The following is an 18,179-nucleotide window of genomic DNA, read 5'->3' as shown; positions in this document are numbered from 1 at the left end:
AAAAAAAATACAAAAAAATTAGCCGGGCATGGTGGCGGGCACCTGTAGTCCCAGCTACTCGGGAGGCTGGGGCAGGAGAATGGCGTGAACCCGGGAGACAGATGTTGCAGTGAGCCGAGATCGTGCCACTGCACTCCAGCCTGGGCGACTGAGAGAGACTCTGTCTCAAAAAAAAAAAAAAAAAAAAAAACTATTCAAGTAAAAATTAAAACAAAAATTTTAAATGAACCATAAATTGGAGAAACAACATTTCCCACCAATATGGTAACATTAATTTAACGTTTTAATTATATAAAATGTGCATACACTTTTATTAATAAAATCTGCATAAATATACAGTTGGTATTAGATATCAACTAAGTTGATACGAAGCTAAAACAATCAGGATAGGAAATGGGATGTGTGGTATATTCCTACATCGTAAGACAACAAAGAAGCCCATGCACATGCTAAAAAGAGCTGGAGGGAAGTGAATCAAAAGATTATAAGCAGTTATTTTATGCTAATGAGCCTCTGGTTCATTTTTTAAAAATCGAATTTCAAAATTTAATATGCCTGTTTGACTTTCATGAGAAAATAACATGTAAAAACAATACAATTCTATATTGATAATTCATTTTGGAGGCCGAGCATGTTGGCTCACGCCTGTAATCCCACCACTTTGGGAGGCCAAGGCGAGTGGATCACCTAAGGTCAGGAGTTCGAGACCAGGCTAACCAATATGGTGAACCCCTTCTCTACTAAAAAAAATTACAAAAATTAGCCAGGCATGGTGGCGGGCACCTGTAGTCCCAACTACTCAGAAGCTGAGACAGGAGAATTGCTTGAACCAGGAGGTAGAGGTTGAAGTGAGCTGCGATTGTGCCACTGCACTCCAGCCTGGACAACAGAACGAGACTCCATCTCAAAAATGAAATAAATGAAATGTAATGAAATGAAATGAAATTCATTTTTAAAATATAAGGATTGACTAGTTAAAACCTTTGTAAATATAAAATTTGTGTTTTCCATGTACAGCAGAGAACATATAATGCCAGGATGTTTTGTAGCAGAGATTTAAGTTTATTATTGGTTAAAAGAAACCAAGCAGTGTAATATGGAACCATAACTTTCATATTTGAGCCACTTTTTTTAACTGAATTGCTTTCCTCTAGTCACTATATATTTAATGTTTCCATTTTTCAAGTAAAAAGGCAAATATTTTTTCTCATCTCAAAATTGGTATTATGAGATTTACGAAAAGGTATTTTCAACTCCATGTTTCTTCCTTTGCTTTCCCCCAAAGACTTCCAATTATCCCTAGTATTTGTGTGTATTTATATGAAATGCTTAGATTCATTTATTACAAAGCTGCATTTTTATAGCTTTTTACTACCCCCAGAGTCTCCGAAGTGTGTTGCATTAAGTGACCTTGCCCAAGTGACCTTGCCTAAGGCACCTGATCTCTCCCATGTCGGTTTCTCCTGTGTGACAAGGACTATGTATTATTTCCTGCCTAATCCGCAGGGCTTTTGTAATGATCAAATGAAGGAACAGATGTGAAAGCCTTTAAAAATCCAGGAGTGGAAGTCTTGGCTTCACATTCTCTTCTCGCCTAGAGTGGTGGAACCCATGAGCCATCTGTGAGGTTCATCTCAGGGTCCTCTGATGAGTTGTGCCAGCCAGTGTCCCCAGCAGACTGCGCACATGTAGGACAGGCAGGGGGTCCACTGGGAATACAGCATTGAGAGAGACGTAGCTCTTGCCTTTGAGGTACAATTGGACCTGTCGAGGAGACAGACCTCTCCTTACACAGAATACTGCTGCTGTGGCTTGGCAACGTGTGGAGGAGGACTTCCCAGGAAGGGCTGGCTATGACTCCCAAGTTGAATCTGGGGTACGTTGTTCCAGGCAGCCTGAGCAGAGTTCCAGAATATTGACACCATGGTGTGCATGTACCACAGGGAGTGGTTTCCTGCTGCTCTGGAATGTGAAGGGGGACTCCTGGGGCTGGAGGAGTCGGTAGGACAGTGGCCATGGGAAGCATGGAGACCATGCTGACGTGTCTGGCCTTGACTGCGTAGACCTTGGTGTGAGGAAAGAGCTGATGTGGCAAGCAACTGGGCCCTTGGCCCCAGCCTCTGTCCTGATGACTGCTTTTACTAACAGGTGGGATTTTCTTCTAGGAAAGTGCCCCCACTGCCTTTAAATAAAAGGGTTGCAGCAGGGTGCTTCTTGTCTCAGCTAGTCAGGAGGCTGAGGTGGGAGGCTCACTTGAGCCCAGGAGTTCTCGAGACCAGCCTAGACAACATAGCGGGACCCCATCTCTTAAAAAAAAAATAACAATAATAATAATAAAAAAAAGGGTTTGTAGGTCATTGAAGCAATAAGGACCCTGGGAAGAATTTACCACAGAGAAGATGTGTATCAGGCACTCTGTCAGTCCTGTTTGAATTGGGACGTAGAGCAGGAATACTCCTCTTCCCGTCTCTGCCACTCATTCATATCTGTTGCTCGGTTTGATTTTATTAATGAAAAAATAGTACAAAGACAGGTTGTGCGCCAGCCTAATGGCTGTAATGTCAGGAGTTCGATGTGGAAAGCAGCACCTCTGCAGCTCAGGGGGCTCTGAACAGTGGACATGAAGGTAGAGCAGCAGGAAGCCGACTGAGTCTCTTCCTGCTTCCCCGAGAACTTTCTGCCTTTAATGTGAGTTAAAACAGCTTCCAGAAGTAAACCTCTTCCTCACATCTTGAGCTATTTTGGATTCTAGTGGAATTTTAGGCTACTTCCTGTCAACTTTAAAAAATATAAGCAGTACATGGCTGGGCGCGGTGGCTCACTCCTCTAATTCCAGCACTTTGGGAGGCCGAGGCAGGTGGATCACCTGAGGTCAGGAGTTCGAGACCAGCCTGACCAATATGGTGAAACCCCCGTCTCTACTAAAAATACAAAAATTAGCTGGGCATGGTGGTGTGCACCTGTATTGTGCACTGTGTTGCCAACTTTCTGTTATGAATGTGTTCAAATGTACAGAAAAGTTGAGAAAATAACCCTTCCTGAAACAAATTACCATATTTGCACTTTTTCCTCACCACTCCCCACTTTTTTGTAGTTCTTGTTTTTGAAAGTAAGTTGTAGACATCCTGGCACATCAACCTTATATATTTCAACATGTGCTTCCTGAGATAAAGCCTTTCACCTGCACAGGCACCCCTAAGAAATTAGCAATGACATTATCTGGTATCTAGGCTATCTTTGTATTTCCTGAATTGTTACAGGAATGTATTTCATAATCTTTTTTGGTTTTTTGGAACCAGGATGCAGTTTAATTCACGTACAGCAGTTGGTTGTTCTGTCTCTTCAGTCTTTTAGTCTAGAACAGTTTCCTTTTTTTTAAATTGACTTTTTCATGAAGTCAGTGTGGCTACCTTATAGGTTGTCGCCACACTCTAGATTTGTCTGATTGTGGTTACTCATAGTATCATTTTCCTTCCAGCCCTTATATTTCCTATAAACTGGAAGTTGAGTCTAGATTAGAGTAGGAGTAAACAATTTTGGTAAGAATACTTTAAAGGTAACATATTCTTTACTCTGAACCACACTAAAACTCTCATCCCAGTCTGAGGGTTGCTGAGTTTGATGGAACCTTTGTAAAAACAAAAGTTGCCAGGCACAGTGGCTCACGCCTGTAATCCCAACACTTTGGGAGGCCGAGGAGTGTGGATCATGAGGTCAGGAGATCTAGACCATCCTGGCTAACACGGTGAAACCCCGTCACAACTAAAAATACAAAAAAATTAGCCAGGCGTGGTGGCACGCGCCTGTAGTCCCAGCTACTCCGGAGTCTGAGGCGGAGAATTAGTTGAACCTGGGAGGCATTACAGTGAGCCGAGATGGCGCCACTGCACTCCAGCCTGGGCAACAAGAGGGAAACTTTGTCTCAAAAAGAAGTTATTTTTCACAGTATGTTGTTAATGTCTGTTCAAAGGATGTGTTTTACTTCAGGGTAAAATTTGTCTTCCATTAAATTGCAAGAAGGGAATGTAATCCTATTTGGAATCTATTTAGTGGGTAAGGACTCTGTATTAGTTTGCTTGGGCTGCCATGACACAATATCACAGACTGGGCAGCTTCAACAACAGAAATTTATTTCTCACAGTTCTGGAGGCTGGAGGTCCAAGATCAAGGTGTTGGCAGGTCTGATTTCTCCTGAGTTCTGTCTCCTTGGCTTACAGACACCTGCCTTCTTATTGTGTTCTCACATGGACTTTTCTCTGTGCACCCACGTTTCCAGTGTTTCTTCCTCTTCCTGTAAGGATACCAGTCCTATTGGATTAGGGTCCCACCCATACTACCCCATTTAACTGTAATTACCTCTTTACAGGCTCCATCTCCAAAAATAGTCACATTGGGGGTTCAGTACATTTGTTCAACAAAATTCAGCATATGAGTTTTGGAGCATGCAATTCAATTCCTAATAGACTGATAGAAAATATTTTGGAGAACAGAAAAGTTACAGAAGAAATAGTGATATAAACTCAGCTTTAGAAACTTGGGATATATTTATAAATAGAATGGGTTTTTTAGGGCTTGGGAGCAAACCAGAATGACACAAAGAGAAAATGTCAAATAAATGTAAGTATGACTGGGAAAAATATCTGGGTCCTAAGTTGATCCAGAGTAATGCTGCAGCAGTGAAGCTTTTGCAGTTCTGGAAACACCCAGCATCACAGCAGAGTGTGCCAGAGAGAATGTTTCATTGCCTCTGTGTTCTCCTTGGGTTTAGGAGAATACCTTGCCCCTTGATATGTGAAAGTTATTTGAGACGTTGACATTTTGAAATATTCTTCCAGCATGTTTTGGATCTTAGCTAACTGCCAATTCACTTGGAAAGCCTTTCAACCAGAGAATGCGGTGAGAACCTGAGCTGTGTTTCCATGAAAAAGGTAGACTTGCCAATGTGCCACCCAGCATTTCCAGGCTGAGTGTGGTCCTCCTAGGGCGGTGATCAGCTGATGTGACTGAGGCCACTGAGGATAGGTCAAAAGAAGAGCCCCAAACTTCAATTTGAGACTCCAGTTTGAATGTGGAAGAATTTTGTGGTAACTTCTGAATGAAAGTTACCACATACATAAAATGGCATGGGAAGAAAACCCTCTCCTTGTTCCTGCCCTTCCTGGGGGATCTCCAGGAAGCAGCCCCCAGGCATTGCTCTGTTGTGGAAGACAACGGGTTCTGCCAAGAACTCTTCCCAGACTGTGGCTTTGTCCCTGTGTCATCTCTGACATCCCATCTCCACAGAGCTCCTGCAGTGAGGCACATACATAATTTGGATGCGTGAACCATTTTTTAAATCATCTTAAGACAGTTCCAGGGCGTTAAAGCTTATGGAAGTTAGTGACACCCATTTCCCCCCACAGTCAGGGTAGCTCCCGTCCTGGGTCAAGCAAAGATGTGTATCCTTTGTGTGTCTTCCAGGCATTTGCAGCTTTCCTCCCCAGTCACTGGTTCCTATTTCTTACTTCAGGAGCCACAGAGCATGCTTCTCTCTGGGCTCTTGGCCTCAGATGCGATCTCCTTAGCAGCCTGGTGCTTCCGTCCTCTGCTTGGCTACCTTGGTTGGCATCTTCTAGACCCTGTCAACACATCCAGGCACATCCTTTCTAGCAATGCCTCTCCCAGCTGGATCTCACCTCCTCCTCCCATCCCTGTCATCTCCCTCCCTGGCTCTTACATGGCATGCCTTTCCAACTCGGTCCCCCTTCTGAGGTTCCAACCTCAGGCCTCTTCCCTTTTTCCTATCCTTTGGGTGATTTCTTCCACTGCCACAGCTGCATCAGCTCCCGTCTGTCCACTGCCGGCTCCCCACACCTGTCCCGCACTCGTCGCTCTTGTCCTTCACACTGCGATACCATCACTGTCACCACCACCACCATGCCTGCAGAGCAACTCCGGGTAGATGTAGACATTGCTCAAGTCCACTGTGGTGTGAACTTAGCATCCTCTCCACCCCGCCTCTTCTCCCTCTGGCCCCTCAGCTGCACTCCTCTCTTGCTCATCTTGTATGCCCTAAACTGGGAATTGCTCATCGTTTGTGTCCTAAACTGGGAATCATTTATGCCCTAAACTGGGACTCTTTTTTTTTTTTCATTTTCTTTTTTTTTTTGTTTTTGAGATGGAGTCTTGCTCTGTTGCCCAGTGGCACGATCTCAGCTCACTGCAACCTCTGCCTCCCAGGTTCAAGTGATTATTGTGCCTCACCCTTCCAAGTAGCTGGGACTACACAGGCATGTGCCACCATGCCTGGCTCATTTTTGTATTTTTAGTAAAGACGAGATTTCACCATGTTGGCTAGGCCGGTCTCGAATTCCTGACCTCAAGTGATCCACCCGCCTCAGCCTCCTAAAGTGCTGGGACTACAGGTGTGAGCCACCATGCCTGGCCTGGACTCTCTTTTCTGTACCTACAACCTTCATTTAGTCACCAGGTCCTGTTGATTCCACTTCCTGTGTTTCTATCTGGGACTGTTTATTTTTACTTAAAGTTTATAGATGATTGTGCTCAAACCAGCTTAACTGAAAGTATTTAAGTTTTCACATAACTTGACCAGAATGTGTCACTTGAAGGGAGGTTAATGGTTCTCCTGAAATACAGGTACAGATATACTTCACTTTATATAGTGGATGAAAGAATGTAGGTAAAGTGAGTTTTTGAAAACATGATTATATTTTAACTACCCACCTACAGTATTCTCCCTATTTAAAGAATATTCTATAGAAATTGCCCTTGCTTAGAAGGTAGTTGTTTTTGAAATGAGAATTCTTCACCTAGTACATGTTTTTGCTAGCGATATCCAGGTTTTAGTTTTCTGGGAGTAGAGGTAATATTTCTTTATAAATACTAAAACTTTTTAAAAGGAGAGCGTCTTAAATCTGGTATTTTCTTAGACGCTCTTAAACCATGATTTCAAATAAAGTAGAAAGAGTTCAGGCTGATTAGTATTAAATAGTCACCGTGATAAAGCTTTTAGCTTTTCAGGTCTTGGCACATGCAGTACTAGTAGGTGGCATTTTCTTCTCTAGCCTCAGTGCTGATTGTATTTAGTTTTGTGTTTTTTAAACCTAGAAAGAGGGAAGGTTTATCCTTTTTGTTTTGCGATGCAAAAGGTAGGTCCCAAATCCCTTCTCATCTGCTAAGGAGGTTTTGCACCCTGTGTGATCTGTTGTGTGCTAGTGTGATCATGTCCCTGAGGCCACTGTGTCTTCACGGCAGCTAAGCACTGTCAGGTCATTTGGGGAGAGAAGCAGTAACAGTCACTGAATGCCTGTGCACTTCTGGGACATCTGTGAGATGAAAGCTTTTTCATGTACATGTTTTGCAAGAAATATGACCTTTATTTGCTATTTGGAGTGGAGTGGAATCAGGACTTGAGTAGTTAGTGTAATAGGATTATTTAAAATAATATTTTAGTACAGAATTTTTAATTCATTTAGTTCAAATGGCTTAAAAATAAATTTTAGGTCAGGCCTAAAATCATGCTGTAATCTTAGCACTTTGGGAGGCCAGAGCAGGAGAATTGCTTGAGGCCAAGCGTTCAAGACCAACCAGGGTAATGTAGCAAGACCCCATCTCTACAAAAAATTAAAAACTAACCAGGTGTAGTGGCACATTCCAGTAGTCCTAGCTACTCAGGAGGCTGAGGCGGGAGGATTGCTTGAGCCTGGGAGGTCGAGGTTGCAGTGAGCTATGATTGCTCACTGCACTCCAGCCTGGGGAACAGAGCGAGACCCTATCTCAAATAAAATAAAATTAAAATAATATTTAAAAATAATTAGTATGCAGATATCTTTCCAGATATATTAAGGGATGAAAAATGAACTGTTATAGACACTCATATGCAGGTAAATGTTAAAACATTGGTCAATTGAAAAGAATAATTCATTCACTTTTAAAAGATAAAGTCATGACTGAAGTACCAATTTAGAACTCAAGGAGATTCCCTAACTCCCCCAAAGTATCCAAGTAATAAATGATTCTGGCAAGGCACATTGGCATGTGCCTGTAGTTCCAGCTACTCAGGAGGCTAAGGTGGGAGGATCCCTTGAGCCCAGGAGTTCTGAGCTGTGGTTTGCTATGTCATTTAGGTGTCTACAATACAGTTTACTTCCTGGGTGCAGGGGACCACCAGATTGTCTAATGAGGGGTGAGCCGGCTCAAGTCAGAAACTCCCATTAAAGCAGGTTAAAACTCCCGTGCTGATCAGGAATGGGATTGCACCTGTGAATAGCCACTGCACTTCAGCCTGGGCAACATAGTGAAACCCCATCTGTAAAAATCAAAAAATAAGTGATTCTGTAGGGATTTTTAAGTATATAATTTTTTAATTTGACTATGAAAAATTTCAGTAGCATATGAAAAATAAGGAATCCGCATATTTTACATTTGCTTTTTTATCCCTTTCTTTTTCTTCTTCTTTGCTGTATTTAAAGCGAATCCCAGATAGCATATCATTTCACCAGTACATATTTTAGTGTAAATCTCCTCAAAACGTGGCATCCTTCCATAACCACAGTGCCATTATCACACCTCATCTGTTCCTTTCTTGGAGGGAGGTTCTTGTTGGATTGAAGCACATAGTTTAAGTCTGGCTCTGCTCATGGCTCTGGAGGAGCACATCTGCAGCACCACGGAGGCACACGTCCCTGCTGAGGGCTTCCTTTGTCTTGCATAGTCAGAAAGGAAAAGATAGAACTTTAAAACAGTAGTATAACCCTTTGCTTTCTCAGCTAAAAACACCACAGTTTGTTTGTTTGTTTGTTTGTTTGAAGCAGACTTTCGCTTTTGTTGCCCAGGCTGGAATGCAATGGTGTGATCTCAGCTCACTGCAACCTCTGTCTCCTGGGTTCAAGTGATTCTCCCACCTCAGCCTCCTGAGTAGCTGGGATTACAGGCGCGCACCACCATACCCAGCTCATGTTTGTATTTTGAGTGGAGACAGGGTTTCACCATGTTGGCCAGGCTGGTCTTGAACTCCTGACTTCAGGTGATCTGCCCGCCTCGGCCTCCCAAAATTGCGCCCAGCCCACAGTTTTATAATGAAAAGTAATTTACAGGCTGGGCATAGTGGCTCATGCCTGTAATCCCAGCACTTTGGGAGGCCGAGGCGGGGGAATCACGACGTCAGGAGATTGAGACCATCCTGGCTAACATGGTGAAAACCTGTCTGTACTAAAACTACAAAAAATTAGCCAGGCGTGGTGGCGGGCGCTTGTAGTCCCAGCTACTCAGGAGGCTGAGGCAAGAGAATAGCTTGATCCCAGGAAGCGGAAGTTGCAGTGAGCCGAGATCGCGCCACTGCATTCCAGCCTGGGTGACAGAGCAAGACTCTGTCTCAAAAAAAAAAGTAATTTACCGATATTTGATGTATAAGTATCAACTAACACATAGAAGAGGTCTATTCTTTGATAGAAAAAAAATCGAACTTCACAAAAGCAAAACGTCACAATTTATTATTATTTCTTCCATTCCCTCTTTATCCATTCCTTCCTTCCACCCTTTCTTCCCTCCCACAAGGGCATTCCACTGAGCAGCTCCACTCCCTGGGAACACAGCTCTCCACAGAATACAGGCAGCCTCCTCCCACAGAACACAAGAACTGACTCCTCCTCCCCTGGAACAGCTCTCACTCCACACAAGGCCAGAGCAGCTCCACTCCCACAGAACAGCTCCACTCCCACAGGAGCCCAGGCAGCTCCTCCCACTGGAACCTGGAGCCTCCTCCCTGAGGCAATCTCCTCCTGGGCAATCTCACTCCTGGGGACCCCAGACATATCACACACGGGATACGGGCGATATCATCACGCAGACGATCTCCCATCACCTGGGGCGATCTCATCACGCAGGGACATCACGCACGCAGGACCTGGGCAGTCTCTATCACGCAGACGTCTCATCACCTGGAACCTGGGCGATCTCATCACCGGGACGCAGACGATCATCACAGGAACAGGTCATCATCACTGGGTTGGGCGATCATCATCACGCACAGATTGGACGATCTCATCACCTGGAACCTGGAACTTATCTCGCTCCCCGCGCAGACCGATATCACGCAGGTTGGGCGAAATCTCCGCTCCACTGGGACCCAGAACATCATCCCGCACAGGGCGATCACATCACCTCCACAGCTCCACTCCCACAGCTCCTCCCCCATTTTGCTCTCACTCCACCTAGGCAGCTCCTCCACTCCCACACAAAACAGCTCACTCCCCTGGAGCACAGGTGGCTCTCCACTCCCCACACCAGGCAGCTCTCACTCCCACCTGGGGCAGCTCCTCCTCCCTCACAGGACCCCGGGCATTCCTCCCTCCTATGAGACCCCCAGGCAGCTCACTCCTGAGTGGGCAGCTCTCCCCTCCCACACAGGGCCCAGAGCAGTTCTCACTCCCACACAGGGCACAGAGCAGCTCTCACTCCCACACAGAGCAGCTCTCACTCCCTCACAGAGCAGCTCTCACTCCCTCACAGAGCAGCTCTCACTCCCACACAGAGCAGCTCTCACTCCCTCAGAGGGCAGCTCTCACTCCCACACAGAGCACAGAGAAACTCTCACTCCCACACAGGGCACAGAGCAGCTCTCGCTCCCTCAGAGGACACAGAGCAGCTCTCGCTCCCTCAGAGGGCACAGAGCAGCTCTCTCTTCCTCCCTAAGCAGTTCTCACCTCCTCCCAGAGCAACTCTCTCCCTCCACCCACCTGGAGCAGCTCTCAATTCCTCAAAGAGCAGCTCTCACCTCCTTCCAGGAGCCTGCTGGTTTTGAATCCTGATGCACCTGGTCTTTTAAGATCGTGATTGTAGGCACTGCGTAGATTTTATCCCTGCAAAGACTTAAAAAGTCATTTTGAGTAGAGACAGGGTTTCACCATGTTGACCAGGCTGGTCTTGAACTCCTGACTTTAGGTGATCAGCCCGCCTCGGCCTCCCAAAACTGTCCCCGGCCCAGTTTTATAATGAAATGTAATTTACAGGCTGGGCACAGTGGCTCATGCCTGTAATCCCAGCACAGAGCAGCTCTCACTCCCTCACAGAGCAGCTCTCTCTTCCTCCCTAAGCAGTTCTCACCTCCTCCCAGAGGAACTCTCTCCCTCCGCCCACCCAGAGCAGCTCTCACTTCCTCTAAGAGCAGCTCTCACCTTCCAGGAGCCTGCTGGTTTTGAATCCTGATGCTCAATACAAGAAAAGAACATGGTAATCGGTCACACAAGCTCTTGTAGTGAGTGTTTCTTTTTTAAAAAATAAATCTGTCCTGGTGTGGTGGCTCACCCTTCTAATTCCAGCACTTTGGGAGACCGAGGTGGGAGGATCACTGGAGCCCAGGATTGCAAGACCAGCAACATGGCAAAACCCTGTCTCTACAAAAAATGCAAAAATTTTCGGGGTGTGGGGTCATACATGTAGTCTTAGCCACTGGGGAGGCTGAGGGGGGAGGATTGCTTAAGCCCAGGAGGCTGAGGCTACAGTGAGCGATGGTTGTGTCACTGCACTCCAGCCTGGATGACAGAGTGAGACCCTGTCTCAAAAAAAAAAAAAAAAAACCCACAAACCGACTAAAGTAAAACCCCACTGGTCAGCTCCTACACTGAAAACCCTTGCCAGTGACTGGTGAGTACGTTGTAAGTAGGTTAAAGGGCTGGTAGAGTGGAACTGCTGCTGGTAGCTCTTGGGGACTCAACTTTGCAATGAGATTTAGTCTAAGCCAACACAAAGAGTGATCCTTTTTCTTCCCTCCCATCAGATCTGCCCATGACTTTTTAGTAGTGTGAATACTACACAAGGGAAACCCATCTTTATTTTAAACCCTGAACTAAACATATATAGGAATGGTTCTTGTCAAAATCAGCAAGGAGCACAGGAATCACAGTTAGGAGGATGAATTGCTCAGGAAAGAAGTTGGGAGACAGCCTCCCACCCTTCAGGGCTATCTTTATCCAACGATTGATACTGGTTTATTTTTAGTTATTTCTTTTTGCATGTATTTGAGAAATTCTGTCGTACTTTGTGGAATAAAATACATTTCTTTAGGAGAAACAGGTGCAGCTACTATGTTTGTAGTTTTTCGTTTTGTCAGTGTTTTGGTTGACTGACACGACAGTTAAGATGTCTAGAAATTAAGTCACCCTTTGTTATCTCTGGACTCAGGTGATGAATCACCAGATAGAGCACTCAGTATTAATGAATTATAAAATATGCTAAATAAAAATGTTTCTTGAGATTTACATTGAGTAAGCCAGGTGCAGTGGCTCATGCCTGTAATCTCAGCACTTTGGGAGGCTGAGGCGGTAGATCACCTTAGGTCAGGAGTTCGAGACCATCCCGGCCAACATGGGGAAACCCCATATCTACTAAAATACAAAATTAGCTGGGCATGATGGTGCACGGCTGTAATCCCAGCTAGTCAGGAGGCCGAGGTAGGAGAATTGCTTGAACCCGAAGGCAGAGGTTACAGTGAGCCAAGATCGCACCACTGCACTCCAGCCCAGGTGACAAGAGTGAAACTCCGTCTAAAAAAAAAATTACGTTAGAAATAAAAGATGAGAGGAATGTATTCATATACACTGGCTCTTGTTACGTATACCTTCTTAAAGTCAGTTTCTTGTTAATGCAGTGTTAGATTTTCTTCATATATCTTCTTCAGTACCACAGCATGATGATGGCCTTGGTTTTGACACAGGGACCTTGCCTGAATGCCACCATTTAGCCAGGTGGTGAACTACAAAATTGATCTTCCTAGGGTTCCACATGGCATTGCTGCTCTACAGCCCCTGCCCTTGACATTGAATATGTCCTTGTATGTGTCAGGAGGGGTGAGATGTGCTGTTTCACATGTGTTCACCACCAGGACAAAGGCTCGCTCCTTCTGGTCAGGACTCTCTGGGCCCTCTTCTCAGCTGGACCTCAACCTTGGCCTCTAAAAACTGCACACTCCCAGCATAAATGGTTTCATCCACACCGTCTTTTTCCTTCCCACACACACATCCTGGAGCAAACACTGGCAGAGTTTCTTTTTTTTTTTTTTTTCCTTTTTTCTTTTCTTGTTTTTTGTTTTGGAGACAGAGTCTCACCTGTCGCCCAGGCTGGAGTGCAGTGGCACAATCTCGGCTCACTACAAGCTCTGCCTCCCGGATTCACGTCATTCTCCTGCCTCAGCCTCCCGAGTAACTGGGACTACAGGTGCCCGACACCACACCCGGCTAATTTTTTTGTTATATTTTTTAGTAGAGACGGGGTTTCACCTTGTTGGTCTGGCTGGAACACTGGCACAGTTTCTAACAACTCAAGACTGCGTCCTGAGGATGACTGCTCCAACTTTCTTACGTTCCTGCCTGGGAGAGAGGCTGCCAAGAGAATCAACTGTTTGATAGGGCCCATCTCCCAGGCTTTGTGAGAGAGTAGGGGCCTAATTTTGATTATCTCCAGTTAGTAAAGCCAGAGAGCCTAATCACATTGACATCCTCCTTCCAGCTTTTCGATTATTTCTCCTTCCCTGGCTATAGCCTATGCCTCCCTCCTCCTCCCTCATTCTCCCTGCTGCAGCATTTATTATGGATTAAATATTTGTCCTTCCTGCATTAACTCAAGTCCCGTTTGGCTTGTCATTGGCACCGGTCACAAGTGCTGTTGGGTCTGCTCGCACCACTGTTCCCCAGCTGCCACTGGTAGCACAGACCAGCAAGTCCTTTCCTCTCTGTTCGTTTGTTGAGAAGTTTATCAGTAACCATAGGAAAAAATTACTGTTTTCATCATGTTTAGAAGTATATTTCAATGTGTTTTGAAGAGTTGTAAAATTTTGAAATGGGAAGGGATTTGAAGCTGACACTTGGGAGGCAGAATGATGAACCTAAGGTGCTAGGACTCAAAGTAGGATGAGCCCCACTAGCTGACCCCCAAGCCCGATTCTTTGCAAAGGAAAGGATGTTTCCCCAACAGGCTCGGACTACACACCAACAGGCCAAGCAGATTCCAACGTCTCTTGGGGTCTTCTGATCAAAGTACACATGCACCTTCCCAGGCCTCTTGGTGAGTGGCTACCCTGGGCAGTTATGCCTTACTTCTGGAGGCTGATGGGGATATAATTCATGAGCATTGCATATAATTTCGATATATGTTTGGATGCCTGACATATTCATGAGCAAGTAGTATTTCATGAGACATGATGAAGGATCACTCCTTCCATCCCTGTGGTAGGTGTGTGAACAGGTTGCTGTGTTTGAGTTGAATGCTTATTTTTTTTTTTTTTTTGAGATGGAGTTTTGCTCTTGTCCCCCAGGCTCCTGGAGTGCAATGACGCGATCTCTGCTCACTGCAACCTCCACCTCCTGGGTTCAAGCAATTCTCCTGCCTCAGCCTCCCAGCCAAGTAGCTGTGGTTACAGGCGTCCACCACCGCCTGACTAATTTTGAGGCGGGTTGGCTCTGTCACCAGGCTGGAGTGCAGTGGCACAATCTTGGCTCCTGCAATCTGCCTCCTGGGTTCAGCGATTCTCCTGCCTCTGCCTCGAGGAGTAGCTGGGACTATAAGCAGCGTGCCACCATGCCCAGCTAATTTACATGTTACACAGCAGTAGAGGCAGGCTTTCACCATGTTGGTCAGGATGGTCTCGATCTCCTGACCTCATGATCCACCTGCCTTGGCCTCCCAAACTGCTGGGATTACAGACGTGAGCCACCGTGCCCAGCCAATTTTTTTATTTTTAGTAGAGACGGTGTTTCACCATGTTGGCCAGGCTGGTTTTGAACTCCTGACCTCAAATGATCTGCCCGTCTTGGCCTCCCAAAGTGCTGGGATTACAGTCATGAGCTACCATGCCTGGCCATAAATGCATTTTTGTATTGGTCCTGTAGTCAGACTATTCTCTACTCCGACAAATTGATATATGGGTGTGTCTTAGAAGGATGAATAAACTTAAAAATGGAGCCTGAAAGATTTGGAGAAGAATGTTCTGGTAATGGGAATCATTTAACATTAAATTTGAGGCCTGAGGCAGAATACCTCCTTCTTTGAAAATCTTTAGACATGGGAGAGTCTCTTATCTTAATGGGTTAGTTTACAAGTGGTCTTTTCTTCAGTGAAGAGATGAGATGACTTCCAAATTATTGTTAGCCTGAAGATTCAGATTTAGGAATGATTGTAATAATCAACTTTGAAATTACATTTCATCTTTAAAAAAAAAAAAAAACAAAACAGGAAATAGTCTGTTAATTGAGCAGTTCTGTCATTTACAACTGTCTGATTTCAGTGACTGTTTATTTAGTTGCAAAATATTCAAGTCTGGCCTTGAAGCACATCTGAAGGCCAGTATTCTGAAACCCAACAGGGAGGTCTTAAAAATTTTTTTGGCCGGGCACGGTGGCTCACACCTGTAATCCCAGCACTTTGAGGGGCTGAGGCGGGCGGATCACGAGGTCAGGAGATCGAGACCATCCTGGCTAACATGGTGAAACCCCGTCTCTACTAAAAAATACAAAAAATTAGCTGAGCGTGGTGGCGGGCGCCTGTAGTCCCAGCTACTCAGGAGGCTGAGGCAGGAGAATGGCATGAACCCGGGAGGTGGAGATTGCAGTGAGCCGAGATTGCGCCACTGCACTCCAGCCTGGGTGACAGAGCGAGACTCCATCTCGAAAATTTAAAAAAAAAAATTTTTTTTTTTTTTTTACTTTAGCCACATCTCAGAACAAAAAGAGTTCCTTCCAAGGAAAAGGAGGGGCATCATGGCTGTTTTTTCATTTCTCTGTCTGCAGCTACACGTTCATGCCACCAGAGGTGCTAAGGTCACTAGGAGGGATTTGTAATCAGTTTTTTAGTGTATTCCCCCAGCCTTCAATCATAAAAGCAAGTAAGTGGGAAAAAGTCACCTCCTTCAGGAACTAGTTCCAATACTACAAATTAAACTCTGTTACAGAGTGAACATTTTTGAAAGCATGTGTTATTGAAGTTGACATTTCCTAACATGGTTTTATTCAACAATTTAGATGTGTAGGGTCCAAAGATAAAGGTACTGATGAGATACCACGGCTTCCAAAATAGAAGTCTTTTCAATGATTTTATATCCTCTCTTCTCCCCCTTTGGCTGTGGCTTGGTTTATTTTAAACTACTGATAATAATTGTGCTTATTTTTAAATAATTGCATCTAAAATAGTTTAGAATGGAGTACATTGAAATAAAGAGATTATATATGGATATCATAATTGCATTGCTGTGGGGGTGTGTGTGTGTGTGTGTGTGTCAGAGTCTTGCTTAGTCACCCAGGCTGGAGTGCATTGGCACAATCGTGGCTCACTGCAGCCTTGAACTCCTGGGCTCTAGTGATCCTCCCGCCTCAGCCTCCCCAGGAGCTAGGACTACAGGTGCTCACCACCATGCCCTGATACATTTTTTTGTTTTTTTGTAGAGGACAAGGTCTCACCTTGTTGACCAGGCTGGTTTCAAACTCCTGGCTTCAAGTGATCCTCCCATCTCAGCTTCGCAAAGTGCTGAGATTATAGGTGTGAGCCACGGTGCCTGGCCGTGTTGCTATTAGAAACTGCCCTGCAGTGAGTATATTCAAGGCTGCAAAGTAAACCGAACCCAGCGAGGCAGCCATTGAACTGGTATGACTTGACCTGTATGTCTCTACTGCTTATTTTGTCCTGGTATATGCATTACAGAGGGAACATTGGCCCTGCCCGTACCTGAAGCCTACAGTTCATCACAGGAAACAGCAGGAAAATATGGGACAGAAACATACATGATTCATCCTTGAAAGTGGTTTTTGGGGATAGTTTTATGGGAGGATTTGGGAATTGGTTTATAAAGAAGAAAGGAAGGAGATTGCTCCTTCATTTTTGTAGGAAAACTTGGGCAAATATTTGGGCAAAATGTATTTATATTCATTGAGTCACTGAGTGAATGAGAACCTGGGAGTGCAGACCTGCCCTTGAGATACTTGTGGTTTACTGGCAGACAGGCACACAAAACCAGAACCAAGTTCAGAATGCTGTGGGGGCCATCGTTAGAGCAAGATTAATTCTGTGTGGTGGGGCCCAGAAGCCTTTAAACATGATGTCTGAGCACTGCTGTGAACCAGCTGGTGTACTAGACATTAGAGATAAAGCACAAGCCTCAGTCCTTGCTTGACGCGGTCTGGTTGTGTGTGTGTTGCTCAGGAAAGGATGCAATCATGCGTTTGATCTTAAGACATGTTGACACTGAGGACCTTTGGCACATCTTTGGGAGATGGCAGGAATGCAGTTACATGTGAGAGTCTGGGGCTCAGGACAAAGGCCTGTGCAGGGAGTCAGCTATGAATGGGATCCTTGAGGCTATGGGTGTGATTGTGGTTTCCTAGAGAGAAAAGGACCTAGAGCCGAGCCTGGGGAGCACTAGCACAGAGAATTCTAGAAACAGGAGCACCAGCCCACTCAGAACACATTCATTGCTTGACCAACATTAAGGAGCAGAAGCAGCAGAGATTGATGCACTTGCCATATGTGTATTCATTATTATTAGGCTGTCAATCTTGTTCTTCTGAAGTCCTTTGCTCACATAAGCTTTATCTCATTAAAAGTGATTAGGCGTGAAAAGAAGGTGTATTGGAAGAGATTTTTAAAAATCTGATTTCATATTATATCACTGTTCTTCAGTTATCTGTGACATACTTGTTCCAAAACAGAGTAATTTCTTCCGTCATTGCTTGATGACTAAACTGTCAGTGCTGCTTTTCTCATTTTTTCCAATCTTAATAGTGTTTCTGTCTTCCTGTGGGAGCTGTAGTTGGAATTAATTAATGGTAGTGGATTTGGGGCCTGCCCTTTTTGTTCTGTTTTGCTTTAGTGTGATACTAAACTCTGATAACTTAATCAGACCTTTATTCAGGAATTACATGTATGTACTCTCATCTGTCCTTCTCTAAAATGGAAAAACGAGTATTAATTCAAAAGACATTTAATGCAGAGGCATTTCCTCCCTTTTTCAAATACTTCTTGTGTTGTACACCATGACAGGGCCTAGGGAGGTACTGTTGAGCAAAGCTGATGTGGTTCAGGTCTCTGCTTGGGCCGCTATAACAAAATACCACAGACCAAGGGGCTTAAACAACAGACATTGATTTCTCACAATTCTGGAGTCTGGCAAGCCTAAGATCAAAGTGCCAGCCAATTTG

At 44.9% G+C, this 18,179-nt stretch overlaps 1 protein-coding gene across 7 annotated transcripts in view; it reads left to right on the top strand.

Moving 5' to 3' along the window:
* Positions 1-18,179, top strand: part of TULP4 (TUB like protein 4) — a 280,793-nt gene that overhangs the window by 198,679 nt on the left and 63,935 nt on the right. The gene's annotated exons all lie outside the window — the stretch shown is intronic.

Source organism: Papio anubis, chromosome 6, assembly GCF_008728515.1.
Source record: "Papio anubis isolate 15944 chromosome 6, Panubis1.0, whole genome shotgun sequence".
Classification (NCBI taxonomy): Eukaryota; Metazoa; Chordata; class Mammalia; order Primates; family Cercopithecidae; genus Papio; species Papio anubis.
The sequence above is the reverse complement of the archived record's forward strand: the minus strand, read 5'-3'. Positions and strand labels throughout refer to the sequence as shown.